The sequence below is a fragment of the Zalophus californianus genome, chromosome 6 (genome assembly GCF_009762305.2).
Source record: "Zalophus californianus isolate mZalCal1 chromosome 6, mZalCal1.pri.v2, whole genome shotgun sequence".
NCBI classification, from domain to species: domain Eukaryota; kingdom Metazoa; phylum Chordata; class Mammalia; order Carnivora; family Otariidae; genus Zalophus; species Zalophus californianus.
This window is the reverse complement of record NC_045600.1, coordinates 119,726,211-119,754,051: the sequence shown is the minus strand read 5'-3', so window position 1 is coordinate 119,754,051 and position 27,841 is coordinate 119,726,211. Positions and strand designations below refer to the sequence as shown.

Below are 27,841 nucleotides of genomic sequence, written 5' to 3'. Positions count from 1 at the left end.
CTTATAGGCAGCATAAAGATGGGTCTTGTTTTTTTATCCACTCTGTCACTCTGTGTTTTTTGATTGGAGCATTTAATCCATTTACATTCAAAGTAATTATCAATAGATACGTATTTATTGTCACAAGTGTTTTGTGCTTATTTTTGTAGCTTTTTTCCTGATTCTTTCTTCTCTTTCTCTCTTTCATGGTTGGCTGGTTTTCTTTAGTGATATACTTGGATTCCTTTCTCTTTATTCTTTACATATCTATTAATGGTTTTTTATTTGTGATTACCATTAGGTTTGTATATAACATCTGCATTTGGCAGTCTATGTTCAGTTGATGGTCACTTAAGTTTGAACCCATTCTTTACTCCTCCCCTAACCCCACACATTTTAGGTATATGGTGTCACATTTTACATCATTTTATTTTGTCAATCCCTTGACTGATTTTTTACATAAATACTTACTTTTACTGCTTTTGTGTTTCCTACATTTCATACTCTCACTTATGGTCCTTCCTTTCCATTTGAAGAGTCCCCTTTAATATTTTTTGTAGGGTTGGTTTAGTGTCATGAACTCCTTCAGTTTCTGTTTGTCTGGGAAAGTCTTTATCTCTCCTTCTATTCTGAATGATAGCCTTGCTGGATAGAGTATTCTTGGCTGCAGATTTTTCCCTTTCAGCCCTTGACTATATCACTCTCTTCTGGCTTGTAAAGTTTCTGCTGAAGAATCCATTGATAACCTTTTGAGGTTATCCTTGTATGTAACTGTCTTCTGTTTCTCTTGCTGATTTAAATTTTTTTTATCACTGTTTTTTTCCATTTTGAATACTATGTTTCCTGGTGTGGACCTCCTTTGGTTGATTTTGTTGGGGGATCTACATGCCTCTTGAATTTGGATATCTATTTTCTTCCCAGATTAGGGAAGTTTTCAACTATTACTTCTTCAAATAAATGTTCTGTCCCCTTTTCTCTCTCTTTTCCTTCTGAGATCCCTATATGTGAATGTTATTATGCTTGATGGAGTCATTAAATTCCCTAATTCTCTCCTTGTTTTGCACAATTCTTTTTCTCTCATTTGCTCAGCTTGATTACTTTCCATTACTCTGTATTCTAGTTCTTTAATAGTTCCTTGGCTTCTGTCAGCCTGCTATTCATTCTATCAACTGTATTCTTAATATCATTTATTGTCACCTTTTTCTCTTTTCTAATGCATGCACTTAATTCTGTAAATTTCCACTCATCACTGCTTTAACTGCTTTCCATAAATTGTGATACAATGTATTTTTAGCTTTATTCAGATCTATGTATATTTTTATTTCACTTTAGACTTCCTGTTTGATCCTTGGATTACTTAGATGTACATTGTTTAGTTTCCAAGTGTTTGGAGGTTTTCCTATTATCTTTCTGTTAATGCTTTCTAGTTTGATTCTATTGTGGTTATAGACATACTCTGTATGATTCCAATTCTTTTACCTTTGGTGAGGTTTGCTTTATCACACAAGATATGGTCTGTCTAGCTATATATTCTGTGGGCACTTGAAAAGAACACATATTCTTCTTACGTTGGGTGGCTTACTCTATAAATGTTGATTAGACCCTCTTGTTTTATGATGTTTTGAGTTTGTGTGTATCCTTGCTGATTTTCTGCTAGTTGTTCTATCAGTTGTTGCCAGAGGGATGTTGAAGCCATCAACTGTAATAATAGATTTATTTAATTCTCCTTTCAGTTCCATCAGTTTTCACTTCATATATATTTTATAGCTCTGTTGTTTGGTGCATTCACATTTAAAATTGCTGTATCTTCTTGGTAGATTGAAACATCATTATATTACCCTGTCTCTGGCAATTTTCTTTGCTCCGAAGTCCACTCTAGCTGATGTTAATGTAGCCATTCTTCCTTTCTTTTGATTAACTTTTGCATGATATATCTTTCCCATTTTTTTTCAACTTATCTATATGGTTGAATTAAGTAACATATAATTGATTCATCTTTTTTAATCCACTCTACCAATCTTTATCTTTTAATTAATATCTTTAAAGCATGTGCATTTCATGTAATTATTAATATGCTAAGGCTTAAGTCTGCCATTTTATGTTTTGTTTTCTTGGGTTTTTTCTGTTTGTTTGTTTTCTGCTCTAGGACTTACATTATATACACATAATTTATCTTACTTTACTGGTGCAATGATTTTACCAGTTTAAGTGAAGTTTAGACACCATACCTTCTTTACATCCCTTTACCCTCCCCAGTTTGTAATAAACTTGCTTTAGTAATTCCATTATATACATTTGGAACTGCATCAGACAGTATTATTATTTTTACATCCATCATCAAATATAATTTCAAAAAATAAAGAGGAGAGGGAAAATCTATTGTATTTTCCCATATTTTTGTTAATGGCTTACTTCCTTTCTCCTGTTGCCTATAATTTCTTTTTTTATTCTCTTCGTTTAGAGATACTCCTTTAGCCATTTTTTAGAGTAGGTCTAGTGGTAACAAATTTTATTAGCTTTCCTTCATCTGAAAATGTCTTGGTTACTGCTTCCTTTTTTAAGCTTATTTTTGCCAAATACAGGGTTATTTAGCTCCTTCAGCACTTGAAAATGTGTGCCACTTATACCTGACCTCCATGGTTTCTGATGAGTAATCCAGTGTCACTTAAGTTTTTGATTTTTTTTTTTTGTTTTAAATAATCATTTTTCTTTCACTAATTTCAGGATTTCTTTTTATTTTCAGTTTTCAGAAATTTTACTATGATGTGTCCTAGTTTGCCTTTCTTTGCATGTATTCTGCTTTTGGATTTCTTAGCTTCTTAATGTGTAGATTTATGTCTGTAGCTTAATTGTGATGTTTTCAACACCCCCCCCCCTTTTTTTGAGTACTTTTTCATACTTACTCTCCTTCTCTTTTGCTTCTTGGTCTTCAGTGATACGAATGAGCTCTTTTGTAATAGACCCATAAATCTCTGAAAATCTGATCATTTTTCTTTCAGTCTATTTTCTCTCTGTTCTTTTCTGATTGTATAATTTTTATTGTTCTATGTTAAATTTCATGATTCTTTTTTCTGTCCCCTCCATTCAGTTGTTGAACCCATCAGTGAGTTTTTTGTTTACATTTTAGTCATTCTGTTTTTCATTTTAATTACTCATTACTGTCCAGGGGAAATGAAAGTCCCATCTCAACATTCTCTGAAACCACCTTGGTTGAAGGTGGGGGATTCTTACTGTAGCCTGGCAGGAGTGGAAGTGAAGGCTCCCCACTCATCTTTGTTGGCATGAGTGGGGCTGGGTCCACTATTTTATCCATTGTGTTTATCTAAAGTAAAGCAATTATTGTTAAAAAAAAGTATTCTGTTTTGCTAGGTTGAACTTTTATTGGTCTTTTAGTTAGAAAGAGCATGCTTTTGTGGTGTTTTCAAATGTTTCTCAGTTGCTGGCTTTTTCAGCTCCAAGTCTGGACCATATGAGGTGAATAGATACCTCAAGGAACTTACCCCCAAGCCATTCTTTGTGTCCTGATGCCCTAAGTGTCGGCCTTCTTCTATTTTTCACATTCTTATGCTGTTTTATGATAATATCCAAGGATTTTAGCTAACCTAGCAATAGAAATATGAGTAAGTATGTCTCTTGCATCTTTGCAGAAGTGAGATCTCTGAGATAATTTTTTTTTTTTCTCAGCTCAGTCTGTTCTCATCAAGAGAAGTTTGGGTTTTAATAGAAAATGGGTTTGCTTTTCTGTTTTTATTCTCAGTGACCAGAAATTTTATTTTTGTGCAAGGGTAGGACTAATACATTTGGAACTATGGATCACAGATAAAATTAAAAGGTATGTCATATTTTCCTTTCTATTAAAGGTTTAGATAATTTGTCCATTAAAGAAGACTATACTTGAGAAGTAATTTTATCCTCCCATTTTCCTGTCTGCCTCTTACCCAGATGTAGAATGGCATTCCTTTCCAAATATAGAAGCTATAAGAGTTGATAAAATCTGCCTTCTTGGACATTCCCCAGCCCAACAGAGAAAGAATCATATTCCTGAAGTAGAAGAAAAGCATATATTATTGGCAAACTTATTTGCACTTGTGGTTAGGGAACACTGCACTATAAAAAAATAAAAATAATTTTGCCAATAATATATGATCCTGTTCCACTTCAGAAATATGAGAGCTGGAATTCAATTGCTGCATGCTTGGAGCAGAAGATGGAAATTTTTATATTTTGGAGAAGAAAATATTACAAATACTTTTTGAGAATTATGGTTTGCAAAATTATGTGGTTTATCCAAGTTTTAAAAAAACTCACCCATATGGTACTAAAATTTTTATTCTAATGTGATAGTTTGCCCCATAAGAATTAGGAACATATGAAATGCAAATTTTTCAGGATTTGAACACAGGAGCCATAAGATGAAGAAAAGCTAGCAATAATTTTTCATTTGATAACACAGTGGGTTAAAAATAATACATTAAAATTCCTTTAGCCTCATCCTGAATTTTCTAGTGCACCAAAGCTCTTGTGCCTCCCCCCACAACTGTCAATCCTCTGGGTTTTACATATATTTATTATCAACCTGAACTTTGAAAGCGCTTGAGATATTTACTCCTGTGTTCAAGTATATCCTGAGCTTGGAAGGGGGCAGACAGACCTGGACTCAAATGCTAGTTTGGCCATTACTGCCTGTATGACAATTGGGTAAAGTATTAATCTTACCACATTTCTATTTCTTTACTTATAAACTAGAAATAGTAATATTATCTCCTTATAATAGTAATAATTCTTATACAGGCATATTCCAATATCAGATGCATATATGCTCATTATTATAATTTTTACTATACTGAGATATCACAATGTATAAGGCAGAATATATTGGACTATGTGTGTACAGTGTCAGAATTTCTCATGTTATCAAACTTCTTTTGATCATGCCTCCTCAGACTTCTTGTGCATAGAGCTCTCTGGCTGAATATAAATTACTATCTGCATTCTCCATCTGCATTCACCCAAATGCACAGAAGCTCTACTATATACCTGAATGAAGTGTATGGAGTTCTTATGTTCTCAGTTTATAAGTACTTGCTAAGCATCTACTTTGTGCAAGCAGGCTCTGGCCCCTGGTTATATAGCAGTAAACCAGACCCACAGATGGGCTTTCCAGGTTTTTCTCCTGCCTGTTGGGTCAGGTTAGGTTTTCAGGTGAGCAGGAACTTCTGGAATACAGGTGGGTGGAGAAATATAGTTGTTAGGAATAAGACCTGGGTTATAAAAACCCATATGGAAAAGAGTGTGGTTAGTTTTCGGGTTAATTACACAAGAAAAGAGAGATAAAAAGAAGAGAAAATACATTTAAAACCATGGGTTAGACACTGAAGCAAGGTGCATAGCAGCAGAAAAACAGCTCCCACCATCACAGCAGATTTCTCATTCCTGTAATTTTGTGCTGAACACATACTAATCTGAACCTAACAGATCTTGTACCCAGGAGTCCATGAGGAAATCATTTTGTTAAAGGCTTTTTATTTCCCCATATTCCATGCTCTCTTTAATGTGATTTTTAAAATTTTTACTTTCAAATTATACCTATAAATCCTATTTAAATTTGCTTTATATTAAACATTTTGTCTAATTATGGCAGTAATAAAAAGGAATTACACTACTCATACCTATTTCCATAAGAATTTTGAGTGTAATATGTTATTTTATCCTAACTATGCACCTGTGTGAGTTTTTTTTAAATAATGTGCCAGAGGTTTAATAACAAAAAAATAGCATTCTTGTCAGATACGGATAAAAAAGGGAAAATAGAAACCATGTCACTTGGGGAATACTTCTTTTATTAGATGAAAATACTATACTGCTGATTTTTTATGTAGAAATACCATCTGAATATTAAATTATTCTGATAGTGGTCTTTTATTCCTCTCTGGTTTAAAGACATCATCCTTATAATTTACATCTCCCTCTTCCACACACATTGCCCACCTTTCCCACCAAAATTATTTACTTCCTTATACAGGTCATTTTAGTATTTCATGAAGTCATGTGACATTTTCTCCAAACTTCCCACATTGCTTATGCACCTACCAAGGATTTAAAAAAATTATTTCTTCTACTCCTCTCTGTTCTCCTCCTCTCCTATTCCCCTTCTCACTCCTCCTTCTGCTTCTTCTTTCCTTTAAAATTTATGTTAATCAATGGAACTTAATTTTCATAACTTAAAGAAAAAAATAATACTAAAAGATTTTAAAAAGAAAAATAGAGCTGCTTCATGCTCTACCTTGCCTGACTTGAGTCCACTTTCCATTCTCTACATTGTTACTTATCTTCCCGTTCCTAAAATATGTTTATATGAAAATTTCTGGATTAGTCATTGTAAGACAGTACATATTAGTGCCTACCAGAAATGACTAGAATTTAGTTTTCTACTAACTGCCCTCCCCTGTGTATTCTCCACCCCCATTGTCCCCAAACAATTACAAAACAAAATTTGATTAAATATATATTCCCTGCTTACATGTTATAATCATGTGATTACTGAACTGCGCAGAATGTCCTAGTGTGATTTGCTCAATTTTGGGGGGAGGGAAATAGAAATTCTGTTTGTTCTAGGAGGTAAATACTTCCTTTAAAAAACATAATGTCATATCCTGACATCACAGTGTTTTATCAGTAATTCTGACTGAATCATAAAATCCTCTCTAGGTTTGAGTTCTTCAACAGCCACCTTTGGCCATCTTCCTCAGATTGCTCTCCCTACATCTGCTCATGGAACTGCTCACTGGCTGTGGACCTGGAGTTTCCCTACACCATTATCCTAGGAAGCCCCTTCTTCTTTTTCTTGTGTCTAGACCAGTCCTTCCCAGTCTTAGGCATTCTCTTCCCTTATTTTGGGGGAACACATTCTCCAAGAACTTCCTGAAGAATGTTTCATAGAAGGAAACTTTTTAGAAACCTTGAATATCTGAAAGTTTCTTTACCTTCACTCTCCTAGGTTGGAAATAATTTCCCCTCAGAGTTGTGCAAGCATTAATCTATTGCTGGCTAGATTCTGTTATTGCATGTGGATGGGTTCTATCTCAACCTTATTTATGCTCATTTGATTGTGACTACTTTTTGCCTCAACCCCTTTACTCCTTGCCACAATCAGAAAGTTTCTTTTCCTCTTCAAATTTTGGAATTTTATGATGATGTGTTTAAATACAAGTATTATCTGTTTGTTTGTTTTTTTTTTCCTTTCATTATGCCAGGCACTAGGCAAATCTTAACTACCTGGAAGGTCAAGCCTTTAGATAATAAAAATTTGTCTCCTATTATTCCTTTTTTAAATATACCCACTGTAGTTTTAAAGTATTAAGCCTAATGCTAGTCTAACATGCTTTTACACATTAAGTGTACAAACAATTGTATCTTAATGAAAGAAGATATAACTCAAAAGACAAGTTATATGCTGTTCTTAACATGCTTCTATACATATGTTTGCAAACACTTTTATCTTAATGAAAGAATATGTTACTTGAAAGACACATTATATGAGTAGAGTTTCACTGAGTCAGTAACAGGTATACTCTAAAGTGCTTCTACACATACATTTACAAATACTTATAATGAATAAATATGTTACATGAAAGAAGTTATATACACAGTGTATTGCAATGAGTTGAGTATCTGGTTATTCCCATATAATTCTACATGTATGTTTACATTTTAATGAAAGAAAATGTTACTTGAAAAAAGGTTTATACACAGTACAGTTTCCATGAGTTAAACATGTGGCTATTCCCATATGGTTCTACCCATATGTTTACAAACACTTATAATAAAAAATAAAGATGTTACTTGAAAGATGCATTATACACAGAGTAGTTTTAATGAGTTAAGCATAATGGTACTCCTATATGCTTCTACACAAGAGTTTACATACCCTATCTTAATGAATGAAAATGTCATTTGAAACACATATTATACAAAGTGTAGTTTCAATGAGTTGAGCATAGGGCTATTCGCATATGCTTCTACACATAAGTTTACATAGACTTCTATCTTAATGAAGAAGATGTTATTTGAAGAACATAATGTATACATTGTAGTTCTAGTGAATTAAGCCTACTGCTATATCCATTTGCTTCTACACAGAACTTTACACTTTTTTAAAGTTTTTATTTAAATTCCAGTTAACATACAGTGTAAAATTATTTCAAGTGTACAATATAGTGGCTCAACACTTTTATACAACACCCAGTGATCATCATAACAGGTGAACTCCTTAATCCCCATCACCCAATTAACCTATCCTCCCAACCACCTCCATTCTGGTAAGCATCAGTTTATTCTCTATAGTTAAGAGTCTGTTTCTTGGTTTGTCTCTCTCTCTTTTTCACCTTTGCTCATTTATTTTGTTTCTTAAATTCCACATATGAGTGAAATCATATGGTATCTGTCTTTCTCTGACAGATTTATTTCACTTAGCATAATACTCTCTAGTTCCATCCATGTCATTGCAAATGGCAAGACTTCTTTCTTTTACAGCTAAGTAATATTCGTGTGTGTGTGTGTGTGTGTGTGTGTGTGTGTACATATATAACACTTCTTCTTTATCAGTTCATCAGCCAATGGGCATGTGAGCTGTTTCCATAATTTGGCTATTATAGGTAATGCTGCTATAAACATCTGGGTACCTGTATCCCTTTAAAATAGTATTTTAATATTCTTTGGGTTATAAATACCTAGTAGTGCAATTGCTGGATCAGAGAGTAGTTTTATTTTTAACTTTTTGAGGAAACTCCATACCATTTTCCACAGTGGCTGCAATGGTTTGCATTCCCACCAACACTGCAAGAAGATTTCCCTTTCTCCACATCCTCACCAATACCTGTTCTTTCGTCTATTGTCCATTGTAGCCCATTTGGACAGGTATGAGGTGATATTGCATTGTAGTTTTGATTTTCATTTCCCTGATGATCAGTGATATTGAGCTTCTTTCATGTGTCTGCCGGCCATTTGTATGTCTTCTTTTGAAAAGTGTCTATTCATGTCTTCTGCTCATTTTTAAATTGGCATATATGTTTTTTGGGTGTTGAGTCACATAAGGTCTTTATATATTTTTGATATTAACTTTTTATCAGATATGCCATTTGCAAATATCTTCTCCCATTCCATTGGTTGCCTTTTAGTTTTGTTGATTGTTTCCTTCACTGTGTAGAAGCTTTTTGTCTTGATGAAGTCCCAACAGTTTATTTTTGCCTTTGTTTCCCTTACCTCAGGAGACATATCTAGAAAGAAGTTGTTATGGCCGATGTCAAAGAAGTTACTACATGTTCTCTTCTAGGATTTTTAATGATTTCAGGTCTCACAACTAGGTCTTTAATGATATTTGTGTATATGGTGTAAGAAAATGATCCAGTTTCATTCTTTTTGCATGTGCTGTCCAGTTTTTCCAACACCATTTATTGAAAAGACTGTCTTTTTTCCCATTGGATATTCTTTCCTGCTTTACTGAAGACTAATTGATGATATAATTGTGGGTTCATTTCTGGGTTTTCTATTCTGTTCTATTGATCTATGTGTCTATTTTTTTGCCAGTACCATACTACATACTACAGCTTTTTAAAATAACTTGAAGTCTGGAATTGTGATACCTCCAGGTTTGCTTTGCTTTTTCAAGATTGCTTTGGCGATTTGGGGTATTTTGTGGTTCCATACAAATTTTAGGATTGTTTGTTCTAGCTCCATGAAAAATGCTGTTGATATTTGGATAGGGATTGCATTAAATATGTAGATTGCTTCGGGTAGTATACACATTTTAACAATATTTGTTCTTCTAATCCATGAGCATGGAAAGTCTTTCCATTTCTTTGCGTCCTCTTCAACTTCTTTCATCAGTGTTTTACAGTTTTCAGAATATAGGTCTTTCACCTCTTTGTTAGGTTTATTCTTAGGTATCTTATTGTTTTGAATGCAATTGTAAATGCAATTGATTCCTTAATTTTTCTTTCCACTGTTTCATTATTGGTGTCCAGAAACACAAGAGATTTCTGTACATTTATTTTGTATGCTAGCACTTTACTGAATTTGTGCATCAGTTCTAGAAGTTTTTAGCAGAATCTTCCTGGTTTCTATATATATAGTATCATGTCATCTACAAATATTGAAAGTTTAACTTCTTCCTCGCCAATTTGGATGCTTTTTATTTCTTTTTCTTGTCTGATTTCTATGGCTAGGACTTCCAGTACTATGTTAAATAAAAGTGGAGAGAGTGGACATCCCTGTTTGCTCCTGACCATAGAGAAAAAGCTCTCAGTTTTTCTCCATTGAAGATGAGATTAGCTGTGGGTTTTTCACATATGGTCTTTATTATGTTGAGGTATGTTCCCTCTAAACCTACTTTGTTGAAGGTTTCTATCATAATTGTCAAATGATTTTTCTGCATCTATTGAAATGATCATATATTTCTTATCCTTACTTTTATTAATGTGATGTATTACATTGAGAGATTTGTGAATATTGAACCACCTTTGCAACCCAGGAATAAATCCCACTTGATCATGGTGAATGATTCTAGTAGTTTTTCGAGAATTTTTGCATCAGGGGTATTGGCCAGTAGTTTTCTTTTGTTGTGGAGCCTTCACCTGGTTTTGGTATCAGAGTAATGCTGGCATCATAGAATGAACTTTGAAGTTTTCCTTCCCTTTCTAGGCTTTTGGAATAATTTGAGTAGAATAGGTATCAGTTCTTTAAATGTTTAGTAGAATTCACCTGTGATGCCATATGGTCTTGGACTTTTTTTTGTTTGGAGTTTTTTGATTATTGATTAAATTTCTTTGCTAATTATCCATCTGTGCAAATTTTCTATTTCTTATTGTTTCAGTTTTGTGAGTTTATATGCTTCTAGGAATTTATCCATTTCTTCCAAGTTGTCCAATGTTTTGGCATATAGTTTTTCATAATATTCTCTAAGAATTGTTTGTATTTTGGTGGTGTTGGTTGTTATTTCTCTTCTTTCATTTGTGATTTTCTTTATTTGGGTCTTTTTTCTTTTTGATAAGTCTGGCTAAAGGTTTATCAACTTTTTAAATTTTTTCAAAGAACCAGCTCTTGGTTTCATAGATCAGTTTTATTGTTGTTGTTTTTTAAATTTTCTATATCTTTTATTTCTGCTATAATCTTTATTATTTCCTTCCCTCTGCTGGCTTTAGGCTTCATTTGTTGTTCTTTTTCCAGCTCCTTTAGGTCTTTAGGTATAAAGTCAAGTTGTTTATTTGAGGGTTTTTTTGTTTTGTTTTGTTTTGTTTTGCTTGGTGAAGTAGGCCTGTATTGCTATCCTTGCCTCTTAGGATGGTTTTTGCTGCATCCCAAAGGTTTTCGACTATTGTGTTTTCAGTTTCATTTGTTTCCATGTACTTTTTGATTTATTCTTTGATTTCCTGGTTGGTGCACTCATTGTTTAGTAGCATGTTGTTTAACTTCCATATATTTGTGGTCTTTCCAGACTTCTTCCTGTTGTTGACTTCAGTTTTATAACATTGTGGTCAGAAAAGGTGTGTGGTATGACTTCGATGTTGAGGCTTCTTTTGTGGCTTAATATGTGATCTGTTCTGGAGACTGTTCCATGTGCACTTGAAAAGAATGTGTATTCTGCTGTTTTAGGATGAAATGTTCTGAATATATCTGTTAAGTCCATCTGGTCCAGTGTGTAATTCAAAGCCGTTGTTTCCTTGATGTCCTGTTTAGATGATCTGTCTGTTGATGCAAGTGGAGTGTTAAAGTCCCATAATATTACTGTGTTATTATCAATTCATTCCTTTACGTTTGTTATCAACTGTTTTATATATTTGGGTGCTCCCATGTTGGATGCATAACTATTTACGATTGTTATATCTTCTTGTTGGATTGTCCCTTTTGTGATTATATAGTGCCTTTCTTTGTCTCTTCTTACAGTCTGTGTTTTAAAATCTATTTTCTCTGATAGAAGTATTGCTACTCTGGTTTTCTTTTGACGCCCGTTTGCATGACAAATGTTTCCTCATGGCCTCACTTTCAATCTGCATGTGTCTTTAGGTCTAAGGTGAGCTTCTTATAGGCAGCATATAGATGGGTCTTATTTTTTTTAACCATTCTGAAACCCTTTATCTTTTGATTGAAGCATTTAGTTCATTTACATTGAAAGTAATTATTGATAGATATGTATTTATTGCCATTTTATTACTTGTTTTACTTTCTGGAGATTTTCTCTGATGATTTCTTATTTTTGTCTCTTTTGGTCTCTCCTTTGCACTCAAAGAGTCCCCTTTGATATTTCTTGCAAGGTTGATTTAGTGGTCCTTTAGTTTTTGCTTGTCTGGGAAACTCTTTATCTCTCCTATTCTGAATAATAGCTTGCTGGATCAAGTATTCTTCCTATTTAGCACTTTGAATATATCATGCCACCCTTTTCTGGATTGCTACATTTCTGTTGAGAAACGTCCAACTAGCCTTATGTGTTTTCCCTTGTAAATTAAGGACTTCATTTTTCTTGCTGTTTTTAAGATGTTTTCTTTACTAGGGGTGTCTGGGTGGCTCAGTCGGTTAAGCATCTGCCTTCAGCTCAGGTCATGATCCCAGGGTCCTGGGATCAAGCCCCATATCAGGCTCCCTGCTCTGCGGGAAGCCTGCTTCTCCCTCTCCCACTCCCCCTGCTTGTGTTCCCTCTCTCACACTCTCTGTCAAATAAATAAATAAGATCTTTAAAAAAAGATGTTTTCTTTATTAATATATTTTGCAAATTTAATTGCCATATGTCTTGGTATTGGCCTGTTTTTTATTTTGATGGGAGTTCTTTTTGTCCCCTGGATCTGGATGTGTATTTCCTTCCCCAGATTAGAGAAGTTTGGCACTATTATTTCTTCAAATAAATTTTCTGCCCCCTTTTCTCTCTTCTTCTTCTTCTGGGACTCTTATAATATGAATGTTATGTTTGATGGAGTCACTGAGTTTACTAAGTCTATTCTCGTGTTTTATAATTCTTTTGTTCAGCTTCATTATTTTCCATTAGTTTGTCTTCTAGATCACTAATTCATTGCTCTACTTCTTCCAGCCTGGTGTTCATTGCATCAAGCACATTTCTAATTTCATTTATTGCATTCTTCATCTTTTATTGATTCTTTAACTCTTTTATCTCTGTGGTAAGGATCTCACTGATGTCCTCTATTCATTTCTCATGCCCAGTATCCTTATAACTGTTTCTTGAATTTCTCCACCAGACATGTTACTCTTATACATTTCACTTTGATCTGACCATGCCTTTATCTTGTTCTTTCATTTGGGATAAATTCCTCCATCTTGGCATTTTTTCTAAGTCTCTGCCTTCTCTGTGTTAGAAAAGCCAGTTATGTCTTCTGCTGTTGAAAGTAATGGCTTCATGAATAAGAGGTCCTCTAGTACCCAGGGCCTGGTGCTTCAAGGAGAGTCTCCAGCGTGTGCTGCATGAGCTCTGTTGTTTTGTTTTGACTGCTCTATCCTTCAAGCCAGTCATCTGCTGAGGTTCTCCTTGCATGCTGTAGTCAGTGTTTGGTCTGTGGCCTGAATGTGGTGAGTTTTAACTAGATGTGCTCTGGTCTGCTTGTGAAATGAGACTTGTCACCACCTCTACCATAACTGAGGCCCTAAGGAACTCTCTGGTTGGGAGAAGCAGTATGGGCAGGGGTTTGCGCTGTTCTTCTGGGGGAGGGGTCTGCTGTGCTGGGACTGAGGCAAGCGTGACTGAGAAGGGCGGTCCTACCAGAGCACAAGGGTAGGGCTTAGTGTATGCAAGTTAGGCAGCCAGTGTGTGGGCTGTGCTGCTTCCCACAAGTGGCTCTGCATTTATACTGAAGGGCAGCAGAGGGAAATGGCACTGGCCAACTCCTGTGTTTCCTAAGAAGTGTCTCCATGAAAGCTGCCTCTCAGGAATGCACTCTAAGAAGAGTGAATAATCTCCCCACTGTGAGCCCGAGGTTCTCTTCAGACTGCTGTTTCCAGGCTGTCTGCCCCCAAGTTGTGTGCCTGCCTTCTTTCTGGGAGTAAGGCAGTGCCCTCCAGGCTCTAGCCCAGCCAACCTTGCTGACATTTGAAACTCCAGACTTTAAGCTTTGCTCATTGCGTGAAGTCATGAAATTCAACACCTCTCATTTTCCAAGCCAATGGCTTTGGGAAAAAGTTCTCCTTGTGCATTACCTTGTCTGTTCCTCTCTCTCTCTCCCTTCTCCATGACCATGGCGCCCCCACCTCCACAGCATGAGCAATTCATTTCTCCCTGAAACCACATTTCTTCACTTCTTACTTCTTTGATGTGGCCTCTTCTCTTTCTTCAGTTGTGGAGTTTGTTCTGTCAGGCTTTAGGTCTATTTCTGGGATATTTAGGATGATTAGATAGTTATCTAGTTGTGTTTATGGGAAGAGGCAATCCTACAGTCCTCCGATTCCACCACTATCTTTCTCTGAAAACTTTCTTACATTATTTCTTTAATAAATTCTTTCTTCTATGGTATTATCTTCTTCTCATATTATAATTATATTATAACCACTTTGTACTGTATGCATTTTTCTTATTGAACTAGTTTTCAGGAAACTTCTACCAATTTACCTGCCAACTATCTACTAATTAAAAAAAAAAAACAACAAATCCAAAGCACTATCTTGTCCTTGGAATATTCTTCTTTTATGGCATCTTGCTATTATTTTGATGACTTAATAATGTCTTTTCTCTCTCTGAGGACATTAATCATAATTACTTTGAAGTTTTCTTCTGGTCCCACATTGCTGCTGATACCTCTGGTATCATTTATTTGTTTTGGAGTACTTTTTTTATAATAAAGCATTTCCTCACTGGTGTCTTATTAATATTTAGAAATGAAGTACTTATGGATGATTGGAGCTCTCTGTAGGTCTCACATTAGGGTGAAGACTGGGAATTTAGAGCAAGTGTGGCTTGTTAGTATTTCTAGGTCTTTTTACTTTGGCTTATTCATTTCACAAAGTTTTTTTTTTAATACTTTGCTTGGGAAGTTGCAAGCCTGTGGACAAAATGCTGGAAGCCAAACAAGAAAATGACCTGGTGTGCTCATCTTTTATTTCTGTGTCACTGAATCCTGGGTTTTTTGATTCAGTCTCCAAAGATCAAGGAACTCCATGTTCTACTGGAATGGGGAAAGACAATCACCAACTCTGTGTTTGGTTTATGGAGTTTTAACTCCCTCTTCTATTTTTGATCCATTGCTAGTTCTTGTCCTGAGATACCCAGAACCTCTAACTCTTGAGATACGTCAGGGTTCTCCTTATCAAGAACTGTGACAGTCTGAGATACTACCTCATTTGTGAGTTAATAAGTTGGCCTACTATAGTTTCATAGATTCTGGCAGAAGAGAGATGACTGGTTCAGAGACAAAGGACTTTATTATTCAGGTCACAGCAAGCATCATAAGTTCCATGTCTGTCTCTGTTCCTCTTGCCACCCAAGTTCCATGGGATAAATGTGAAACAGTTTGTGTCATAGATGAGGACCCCTGAAGTTAGAAAACCCTGACATTTTTAGTGTCTGCACATCTTTTAATGATGTATTTGATGAAGAAATTTCTTAATTTTAAGGAAATTCAATTTATCAATTTGTTCTTTTATGCTCAATGTTTTAATGTCCTATTTAAGAGATATTTGCCTATCTCAAAGTCATGAACATATTTTTAAAATTTATTTTCTTCTTAAAATTTGAATATTTTAACATTCACATTTAGATCTATAATCTACCTCAACTTAATTTTTGTCTATGACATGAGATAAGAGTCAAGGTTAATTTCCCTCCCTCATTATGATATCCAGTTGCTCCATGACCACATATTTGAAAAACTATCTTAAAGAATGCATAGAATCCTAAAGACTGGGAGCATGTTTCAGTACTTAATATGTACTACTTTTATGAACTATAGAATGTAAGACCAGATAAGGCTGCCATTATTGTGTTGTATTATTTGTATATTTGTGATTGGAGTATTCAAAGGAAACAAAGAAACAAAAGATCTGTTTTTAAGGAGGTTATAAACAAATGGATAGAAATAAACTTTATACATATACTATAATTTATATAAATGAAGGAAAAATTTATGCAATAAAATGGATAACATGTTTTTCTAAGACCTCTTAACTGTTACTATAGTACTGCAGTTGTCACATTTGTTCCAAAATATCTGTCCATGCCTAAGGAAAATTAGGGAGCCTGGAAAAACTGTATATCTTGATATATTAAGGAATTTCCTAGGAGAGAACTCAATCCAAGAAAAGGAGCACCAGGAAAGGCAAATTGGATTCATAAACAAAGCTTTGGTTAATAGATGTGAGAGATAACTCTGAGTATGGTATCTGACACTCCCTTTCTTCTGCAGGTAAAGCTATTTCACTGAAACCATTGTAGGATATTGGGGCCCTTGCAGCCCTAATTTATCATTTCTTAAACCTGGGTCTACACAAAAGGGTGAAGTTAATTCTTCCTCATTTTGCTACTAATCACTGTGCAGCTTTGGTCCTCTGAGAGCTACAGGGCAAGTGAGCTAAATGGAATTATAATGGCACCTTTTGGACAAGGCAGGTACCAGATCAGATGGCAGCACCCAGCAACAAAGGAAATCATGTACAATGGATAAAGCATGCCAAATGTATCTAGTGTTTTCTAGACTACAATTAGAGGAGAGAAAATGAGCATTACATTTTGATGGTTCAGAGAGCAGACTGGGCTTGTTCTTTCTCCCTTCTTTCCACCCTTCCTCCCACTCTCTCACTCTCTTTCGTTCTTAAAGATTTTTTTATTTATTCATTTGAGAAAGAGAGAGCATGGGCAGGGGGGGAAGGTCAGAGGGAGAGGGAAAAGAAGACTCCCCCTGAGCATGGAGCTTAATGTGAGGCTTGATCCCAGGACCCCAGGATCATGAGCTGAAGGCAGATGCTTAACTGACTGAGCCACCCAGGTGCCCCGTTATTTATTTATTTTTAAAGATAGATTGATTATTTATTGATTGATTGATTGATTGATTGATTGATTTTAGAGAGAAAGAGTGAGCATGAGTGGAGAGAGGGGCAGAAGGAGAGGGAGAGAATCCAAGCAGACTCCCCGATGAGTGCAGAGCCCAACTTGGGACTTGATCTCATGACTCTTAAGATCATGACCCTGAGATGATGACTTGAGCTGAAACCAAAAGTTGGATGCTGAACCAACTGAGCCACCCAACTGTCCCTGGGATTTTTCCTTAGACACGTGAAACATCTCTTTGAGGCTCTTAGATAGATTATGAGCAAGAGAAGGGTTGGCAGGAGGAAGAATAAGGGTCTAATTAGCAGCTGGGATAGAGGACCAGCAGAAAACTATTTTGAACATATAAATGTAAGGCAACATTATTATTGGATTTTAAAACATTTAAATTATCTCACTTATTTGATTCTCTTAACCCAAGAAACTGCAGCCAGTTTTTCTAAAATGAAAAAGAAGGAATCACATGGAGGTTAAGAGATTTGCCTACTATTTTAGTAGTCAGTCCCAGTCTAGTGGAACCTGGGTCTATGGACATCATTCTCTTAACTCTTGCCTCTTACTCTCTGCAGCCTCACTGTCCCCACAGTTTCTCACCCTAAATTTCTCTCAACAATCCTGACCCATCAACCTACCAAGACCACTCGCAGGCAAATTCTGCTGAAAAATGCTGCTCTTAACTATGCTTCTACACTATTCAACACATGCAGACTCCCCACTGGCTCCTAGATTACATATAAATGCCTCAGCCTGGCAGTCACATGCCCTTCTTCTCTCTCACTTCTCTTATTCTCTGGTTCAACCAATTTCCCAAACATCTCAAGTTTTCCCAAAGCTTCTGTAAACTCCCATTACAATCTCTCCCAGTGCAAACATTGCTCTCTATAATGCACTATATGGGTTTCCATCTCTTAGTCCCTCCATGAGTGAACATTCTGTGGTAGGAGGGGTATCCAGAGCCTCTTGGCATCTCCCCTGCAGGAGCTGGGGGAGTGCTCTGTGTAGAGGGCCGACTCCACCATTGATAGGCCCAGACTCACTGTCACTAAAAGAATCTTCTAAGTAGTGGACTCTGATCCAATTCATTTAGTGGAGAGTTTGGAAAAAAGAAGCATCAGAGGGAACCATAGTCATGTTCCCAAGTAAATTTTATTACCACTGAACATAGAAGAAATGAGAATGTTTGACATTAATATTCCAAAAATAATTTTGCACTTTTCTTTTGAAAATTTTCAAATGTAAAAAAAAGCTGAAGGAATAGTACAATAGATGCCTGTTTACCCTTGACCTAGATTAACTGGGTTTTTTTTTTTTTTGAAGGCTAAAAATTTTTATTTATAAAGAAATAATTGTATGCTAATTTTAACATCTAGATTGTACAAAAAAGTAGCTTGAAAATTCCCTTTTGATATCCTTAAAGAGCTGGATTCCATTATATATACCTTGCTCTCTCTTCAGGACATCTTAACCTCAGACTGGAGTTGAGAAGAAATATTGCTTAGGTCCCCTCAACTCATTCTTGGGCTCCAGACAATGTGCTGGACTTCTGAGCAAATAAGCAGGTTACTAGTAACAGTACCCAGGGAAAGACAAAGCTGTGGGTAATGAAAGTTCCTTCCACATGGCATCCCTCCATTGTAACCTTCAGTTTCTCAGTTGTTCACATGTTTTCATTGTATAAGTCATAGTGAGCTAGTTTGATTCATTGTAGAATGACCTAGATTGTTAACTTTTCCATGTTTACTTTCTCTCTGTAAACACACACACACACACAAACACACACACTCTCTCTTTTTTGCTAATATGTTGAAAATAAGTTGCAGACATCACAACATGTCACTTCTGAATATTTTGGATGCCCTAACTATGAATGAAAGCACTCCCTTCATAATACCACTAAAATAAAGTTATCATTTGGTGTCTAATCTACAGTCAAAAATTTTCCAGTTGCATTTGAAATGTCTTCCATAGCTGTGTTATTTTGATCCAAGAATCAAGGTTCACACTTGACACTTACTAATTATGTGTCTTCAGTCACTTCTGAACTAGATTGGCACCCTCCTTTTTGATTTGTTGTGTTTGTCGTGTCACTTACTTTTGTGAGGATTCCAGGTTGGTTATGTACTAAATGGTAGAATGTCCCACATTCTGGAATACCTGATTGTTTCATCATGATTAGATTTACAATGAACATTTTTTGGCAGTAATATCTCATTGGTGAAATAAATTTGATTAACCAGAAAATGATAACCATTTTCTGCTATACATTTCTATATTACATTTTCTGCTATTGTGAAAGGGAGTCTTCATCATAATGGGCATGCATTCCTTAGCTTCCAACAAAATTAACAAGTAATATTAACACATGTGGATCTCCTTCTCTAAATGGAAAGTGATATCTCTCACATTAGATCCATGTTGCTCTTGAAGTGTTTAGAAATTCAGCTCCATAAGCAGATCAGTAATAAGTCTCAGATCAGAATTTTCTTCATATTGTTCTTTTAAATATTCTCCAAGAGATCCAAGATGGCAGATGTGCTTTAAGTATTTTTACTTAAAAATTTACTTTTTACTTTGAAAAAAAAATCCAAAACTTAACATAACAGAAATTAATGGTAGTTGAGATAAGTCATTAAGAGAGCTATTTAGTTTCTTGTCCTAGATTGTTTTCTTTCCCTTTTCTTTTGTCTGATATGGGGCAGATGGATTGGGGCTTCTTATTAGAGGACCATAGAAGTGATGTTGCATTTATCTACAGCCAGACTCAGTGTTGGGAGACACCCACATGATCATGTAATACAGTGTTCCAACTCACTGCACCAACTCCCTGCAGAGAACTGGTCCCCACTCAAAATGGTGACATCCATCACCAGAGACATCCATTGAAATTTTTGAGTTAAAATTTCCCCCTATCTTCATATATAAATATAAGTTATAGTTCTAGTAAGCCTTTACCTACCTTAAAACCCACAAATATTTGTAGACAGCTCTATGTTCTCAGAAGAATTTTATTCTCTGGTTTAAAAATCCTAAGCTTGTCCTCTGTCCCCTGGGTATTTCCTCTAAATGTGCACATTCTGCCTGCTTTCTTTCTAAAATGTGTATTCCAGTCCTCTCTCCCTCCCTCCATCTCTCATTTCCTTCCTCAGGCAATAATTGGGGTCCACCATGTACAAACCAGGCATGGGAACACCAAGGTGACTGCTTTTCCTCAGGGAGCTCACAAATCACAAAAGTACAAGGACAGAATCCAAGGAACCAACAGCATTCACAGCAGTGAGTCAGCACCATGACTGGGATTGGGCTCCTGTCACACCCATCATGAAGGAGGAAGTGGTCACTGGACCCAGAGGAAAGAGAACCTCAGTTTTGTATGAGTGGTAGTATTCTAGGGAGGGGTGGGCATGGCCTAAGTTCTGGATGGGGGAGTGCAAGAGGAAGACATACCAAGTTACAAAGTAGGGAAGTGTAAGGTGGCAGGAGTGTGGGATGGTGAAGGCAAAGAGCCAGGCATAGTCTTTGGAGCCTTGTTCTCAGTGATTTAGATTATGTCTTTGAGCAGTAGGAAGCTTCCAGAATGAGTTTCACATTACAGAGTAGTAACAAGACAGACACACCTTTTAGAAGGATGTCTGATGGAAAATGCATTTAGATATCTATATATGAAATAAAGTATTTTCTCAACTAATCATCAGATGTACCAAAGAGGGAAAAAAATGCAAAACAGAACTATATTTTCCTTTTCTCTTAATATCTTGGTTATCTTATACCACCTTAGCTGATTGTAAACAGAGTATCACCATTGATTTGATTTTATTATTGTGTTTGCAGACAATATGCTCTTTAAACTTTTAAGAAGTGCCCTAACAGGGGAAGAATGAAGCGGGGGGAAATCGGACAGGGAAATCAAAGACACAGGCTATCAGATTGGATTAAAAAACAAGATCCATCAATATGCTGTCTGCAAGAAACTCATTTTAGACCCAAAGACGCCCCCAGATTGAAAGTGAGGGGGTGGAAAACAATTTACCATGCTAATGGACACCAAATGAAAGCTGGGGTGGCAATCCTTATATCAAACAAATTAGATTTTAAAACAAAGACTGTAATAAGAGATGAGGAAGGACACTATACTTGACTTAAAGGGTCTATCCAACAAGAAGATCTACCAATTGTAAATATCTATGCCCCTAACGTGGGAGCAGCCAATTATATAAGGCAATTAAAAACAAAGTGAAGAAAAACATTGACAACAGTACAATAATAGTGGGGGACGTTAACACCCCCCTGACTGAAATGGACAGATCATCTAAGCAAAAGATCAACAAGAAAATAAAGACTTTAAATGACACACTGGACCAAATGGACTTCACAGATATATTCAGAACATTCCATCCCAAAGCAACGGAATACACATTCTTCTCTAGTGCCCATGGAACATTCTCCAGAGTAGATCCCATCCTAGGTCACAAATCAGGACTCAACCGGTACGAAAAGTTTGGGATTATTCCCTGCATATTTTCAGACCACAATGCTTGGAAACTAGAACTCAATCACAAGAGGAAAGTCAGAAAGAACTCAAATACATGGAGGCTAAAGAGCATCCTACTAAAGAATGAATGGGTCAACCAGGAAATTAAAGAAGAATTAAAAAAATTCATGGAAACCAATAGAAATGAAAACACAACTGTTCAAAATCTTTGGGATACAGCAAAGGCAGTCCTGAGAGGAAAGTATAGAGCAATACAAGCCTTTCTCAAGAAACAAGAAAGGTCTCAAATACACAACCTAATCCTACACCTAAAGGAGCTAGAAAAGAACAGCAAATAAAGCCTAAACCCAGCAGGAGAAGAGAAATAATAAAGATCAGAGCAGAAATCAATGAACTAGAAACCAAAAGAACAGTAGAACAGATCAACGAAACTAGGAGCTGGTTCTTTGAAAGAATTCACAAGATTGATAAAACCCCTGGCCAGACTTATCAAAAAGAAAAGAGAAATGACCCAAATCAACAAAATCATGAATGAAAGAGGAGGGATCACAACCAACACCAAAGAAATACAAACAATTATAAGAACATATTATGAGCAACTCTATGCCAGCAAAGTAGATAACCTGGAAGAAATGGGTGCATTCCTAGAGATGTATCAACGACCAAAATTGAACCAGGAAGAAATACAAAACTGAACAGACCAATAACCACTAAGGAAATTGAAGCAGTCATGAAAAATCGCCCAACAAACAAAAGCCCAGGGCCAGATGGCTTCCCAGGGGAATTCTATCAGACATTTCAAGAAGAATTAATACCTATTCTCCTGAAACTATTCCAAAAAATAGAAATGGAAGGAAAACTCCCCAACTCATTTTATGAGGCCAGCATTACCTTGATCCCAAAACCAGACAAAGACCCCATCCAAAAGGAGAATTACAGACCAATATCTTTGATGAACATGGATGCAAAAATTCTCAGCAAAATACTAGCCAATAGGATGCAACAGTACATTAAAAGGATTATTCACCATGACCAAGTGGGATTTATCCCTGGGCTGCAAGGTTGGTTCAACATCAGCAAATCACCAACGTGATACAATACATTAACAAAAGAAAGAACAAGAATCATATGATCCTCTCAATAGATGCAGAAAAAGCATTTGACAAAGTACAGCATCCTTTCTTGATCAAAACTCTTCAGAGTATAGGGATAGAGGCTACATACCTCAACATCATAAAAGCCATCTATGAAAAACCTACAGCGAATATCATTCTCAATGGGGAAAAGCTGAGAGCTTTTCCCCTAAGGTCAGGAACGCGGCAGGGATGTCCACTCTCACCACTGCTATTCAACATAGTATTAGAAGTCCTAGCCACAGCAATCAGACAACAAAAAATCAAAGGCATCCAAATCGGCAAAGAGGAAGTCAAACTCTCACTCTTTGCAGATGATATGATACTGTATGTGGAAAACCCAAAAGACTCCACCCCAAAACTGCTAGAACTCATACAGGAATTCAGTCAAGTAGCAGGATATAAAATCAATGCACAGAAATCAGTGGCATTCCTATACACCAACAACAAGACAGAAGAGAGACAAATCAAGGAGTCGATCCCATTCACAATTACACCCAAAACCATAAGATACCTAGGAATAAATTTAACCAAAGAGGCAAAGGATCTGTACTCAGAAAACTATAAAATACTCATGAAAGAAATTGAAGAAGACACAAAGAAATGGAAAAACGTTCCATGCTCATGGATTGGAAGAGCAAACATTGTGAAGATGTCAATGCTACCTAGAGCAATCTACACATTCAATGCAATCCCTATCAAAATACCATCCACCTTTTTCAAAGAAATGGAACAAATAATCCTAAAATTTGTATGGAACCAGAAAAGACCCCAAATAGCCAGAGGAATATTGAAAAAGAAAAGCAAAGCTGGCGGCATCACAATTCCGGACTTCAAGCTCTATTACAAAGCTGTCATCATCAAGACAGTATGGTACTGGCACAAAAACAGACACATAGATCAATGGAACAGAATAGAGAGCCCAGAAATGGACCCTCAACTCTATGGTCAACTAATCTTCGACAAAGCAGGAAAGAATGTCCAATGGAAAAAAGACCATCTCTTCAACAAATGGTGTTGGGAAAATTGGACAGCCACATGCAGAAGAATGAAACTGGACCATTTCCTTACACCACACACAAAAACAGACTCCAAATGGTTGAAAGACCTAAACGTGAGACAAGAGTCCATCAACATCCTAAAGAACACAGGTAGCAACCTCTTCGACCTCAGCCACAGCAACTTCTTCCTAGAAACATCACCCAAGGCAAGGGAAGCAAGGGCTAAAATGAACTATTGGGATTTCATCAAGATAAAAAGCTTTTGCACAGCAAAAGAAACAGTCCACAAAACCAAAAGACAACCGACAGAATGGGAGAAAATATTTGCAAATGACGTATCAGATAAAGGGCTAGTATCCAAAATCTCTAAAGAACTTATCAAACTCAACACCCAAAGAACAAATAATCCAATCAAGAAATGGGCAGAAGACATGAACAGACATTTTTCCAAAGAAGACATCCAAATGGCCAGCAGACCCATGAGAAAGTGCTCAACATCACTCGGCATCAGGGAAATCCAAATCAAAACCTCAATGAGATACCACCTCACACCAGTCAGAATGGCTAAAATTAACAAGTCAGGAAACGAAAGATGTTGGCAGGGATGCGGAGAAAGGGGAACCCTCCTGCACTGTTGGTGGGAATGCAAGCTGGTGCAACCACTCTGGAAAACAGTATGGAGGTTCCTCAAAAAGTTGAAAATAGAGCTACCATATGATCCAGCAATTGCATTACTGGGTATTTACCCCAAAGATACAAATGTAGGGATCTGAAGGGGTACGTGTACCCCAATGTTTATAGCAGCAATGTCCACAATAGCCAAACTGTGGAAACAGCCAAGATGTCCATTGACAGATGAATGGGGAAAGAAGAAGTGGTATATATACACAATGGAATATTATGCAGCCATCGAAAGGAATGACATCTTGCCATTTGCAACGACGTGGATGGAACTGGAGGGTGTTATGCTGAGTGAACTAAGTCAATCAGAGAAAGACATGTATCATATGACCTCACTGATATGAGGAATTCTTAATCTCAGGAAACAAACTGAGTGTTGCTGGAGTGGTGGGGGGTGGGAGGGATTGGGTGGCTGGGTGATAGACATTGGGGAGGGTATGTGCTATGGTGAGCACTGTGAATTGTGCAAGACTGTTGAATCACAGATCTGTACTTCTGAAACAAATAATGCAACATACGTTAAGAAAAAAGAAAAAGAAGAAGATAGCAGGAGGGGAAGAATGAAGGGGAGTAAGTCGGAGGGTGAGACGAACCATGAGAGACAATGGCCTCTGAAAAAACAACTGAGGGTTCTAGAGGGGAGGAGGGTGGGGGGATGGGTTAGTCTGGTGATGGGTATTAAAGAGGGCACATTCTGCGTGGAGCACTGGGTGTTATGCACAAACAATGAATCATGGAACACTACATTAAGAACTAATGATGTAATGTATGGTGATTAACATAAGAACAAAAAAATTTTAAAAAATAAATAAATAAATCAGAGCGGGAGATGAGCCATGAGAGACAATGGACTCTTTAAAACAAACTGAGGGTTCTAGAGGGGAGGGGGGTGGGAGGACATGTTAGCCTGGGGATGGGTATTAAAGAGGGCACATTCTGCATGGAGTACAGGGTATTATACACAAACAATGAATCATGGAACACTACATCAAAAACTAATGATGTAATGAATGGTGATTAACATAACATAAAAAAAAGTGCCCTTACATCTATAACACCATCTTCTTTGAGCTTTAGAGCCATTTTTAAATTTTTTTATTTTTAGGAAAATAACAGCATTTCTGTGTCCTCCTTCCCAGCATTAACTCTTTGGAGAACTCTCTGGGGTAGAACAGATACTGCAGGGAGGCCTGTGCCTGTTCTCTTGGCTTGGCCCACATGTAGAAAACTGTGTGGCCATGACAGCCCTCAGCTTTCATGTACTGCAGCCACCATGCCCATCAGTTTGGTCACACCCATTAGGTTCCAACACCCAGTGAGGCACTGGCATTGGACTGGCAAAACAAATAGCTCCTGCTGTCTGTAGAGAAATAAAGATGTTCAGTATATTATCACAAATAGTATTACATATAATGTTATTTAAATAAGATTACAGCAAAGGAAAATTCAATCATCCTGAAGGATGAATGTCTCAAACTGTATGCAGGACATGCTTGTTCAGCAAAGATAATATCCCTCCTTTCTTAGCATATTTCTTCACAGAGATGATGGAATAAGTCTTGCAGCCTGAACCCCTCTCCTGTGTCACCTCAGGGGACTTTAGGCTGAAGCCAGACTCTTTATAACAAAAATTCAAGTGATAGGGAGCCTCATTCTCTCTAGGTTTAACTATCCAGCCAGTGTGACCTTGACTAATTTTGCTCAGCATCTCTAAATATATCCTTCTCTAAAATATAATTCCCTCTTTCTGGTTCTCTGGACTATGAGCTCATGTAGAACAGGGGCTTCTCTTCATTTTTGTGTCCCCAGCTCTTCCATAGTACAAGGCCCAGGCTCTGTTGGTTTTGGATGAATAGTTGAAGGAATGACTGCAGGAAGCACATCCTCAAGGCTACTGTGCTCCCACCATCATAGTGCCTCATGTTGCTTTTGCTCCTTCCTCTGCTTCTTGTTCTATTTGGGCCTTTGGATGGATTAGATGATTCCTACCTACAGTGGTGAAGGTAATCTTTACTCAGTTCACCAATTCAAATGCTAATGTCTTCCAGAGACATCCTAACAGACATACCCAGAAATAATGTTTTACCAGCTCTCTAGACTTGTCTTAACCCAGTCTAGTTGATGTGTAAAATTAACCATCACAACTCCCCAATGGGTGGTCACCCCACTTGTGCTGAAAACATACAATAATTAATCAGGTCTCCCTGTGAAAGGCAGAACATGTAGTTGTTTGGTTAAAAAGTTTCTCCTTCTGTTTTTCTGCAAGATTCCTATAGTCAAGGTTTATGCAGAGGAATTAAATCTAGGTCTAAGGGGAGAACCATGATGGCACGACCTTATGTATATGGAAGTCTATATTGTTCTTTATCAACATGTTTATTAGAATAGATAAGTTGGGCCAAAATAGGTATGTGCCAAGTCCTGTGCTGAGGGGTGGGGATACAATGGTGCACAAAATAGACATGGGGGCCCTTGTCCTTGTGGAACAAGGAGAGAAGAGTGGAGGAAAAGCCATTAATCTCACACTTATAGAAAACATACTTAACAGATGTTGGTAAGTGCTGTGTACAGGTGTCATGAAATGTGTAATGGTAAAATTTATCTGATTAGGAAAGTCAGAGGAGACTTTCCTGGACAACTGCTAGATGTGAAAGGGAGTGAAAGAGCATGACATGCAGAGGGAGTAATACAACAGGGCATGAAGGCTGTAGGGAGCATGGCCTATTGGAGGAGCTGATCAAAGGCCAGTGAGTCTAAGGAAGAGAATGAAGAGGAGCATGTTGATGGATGGGCCTGGAGAAGTGGGCTGAGGATAGCTTACCCAAGGCTTCTAGGTGATAATAGCTATGGAAAGCCATTAGGAATGGCTGATGGGAATGTGAACAAAATTGTGTGTCAAATCCTTTCCCTTTGAGGGTTTCTGCACAAGAAGAGCTATAGCTGATGACCAACAATAGCATGTGCTCCCTCCTCACTGAGATAGTTCAGTATCCTTTGATAGCAGCTCTCCCTCCCTGTCTGTCTTAGCTTGGGCTGTCATGACAGAACACAGGAGGTTGGATGGTTTAAACAGCAGACATTTATTTTCTCAAGGTTCTGGAGGTTGGGAATCTATGATCAAGGTCCTGACTGATGCAGTTGCCTTCATGTCATCACATGGTACTGGTGTCTCTTCCTCTTTTTATAAGAACACTCCTCGCATCATGGGGGCTCCATCTTCATGACTTCATCTAACCCTAATTCCCTCCCAGAGGCCCCTCCTCCAAATATCATCACATTTGGAGGTTAGGACTTCAACATATGAATTTTGGGGAAACACTTACATTCAGTCCATAACACAACACTTTCAAAGACCATCAAGAAAAAGGCCAACAACAATGACAACAATATTAGCCAACCTTTATGTAGCACTTTCTATGTGTTTGGTATGCTTGTAGGTGTTTTACATATATTCATTTATCCTCCCAGCAGTGGCTTAAAAAAAAAAAAAAAAAGAAAAAGTCCCACCACCCTCTGTGAAAAGGAC

The 27,841-nt window shown here is 36.9% G+C and overlaps 1 protein-coding gene and 1 non-coding gene across 3 annotated transcripts in view; one reads left to right on the top strand and one right to left on the bottom strand.

Annotated features, from left to right (window-relative positions):
• GABRG3 (gamma-aminobutyric acid type A receptor subunit gamma3) overlaps positions 1-27,841 on the top strand; it is a 764,363-nt gene that overhangs the window by 237,591 nt on the left and 498,931 nt on the right. The gene's annotated exons all lie outside the window — the stretch shown is intronic.
• LOC113910659 lies at positions 18,656-18,722 on the bottom strand. Its single transcript, XR_003516161.1, has one exon. It is a non-coding gene; the product is annotated as a small nucleolar RNA SNORD29 (small nucleolar RNA).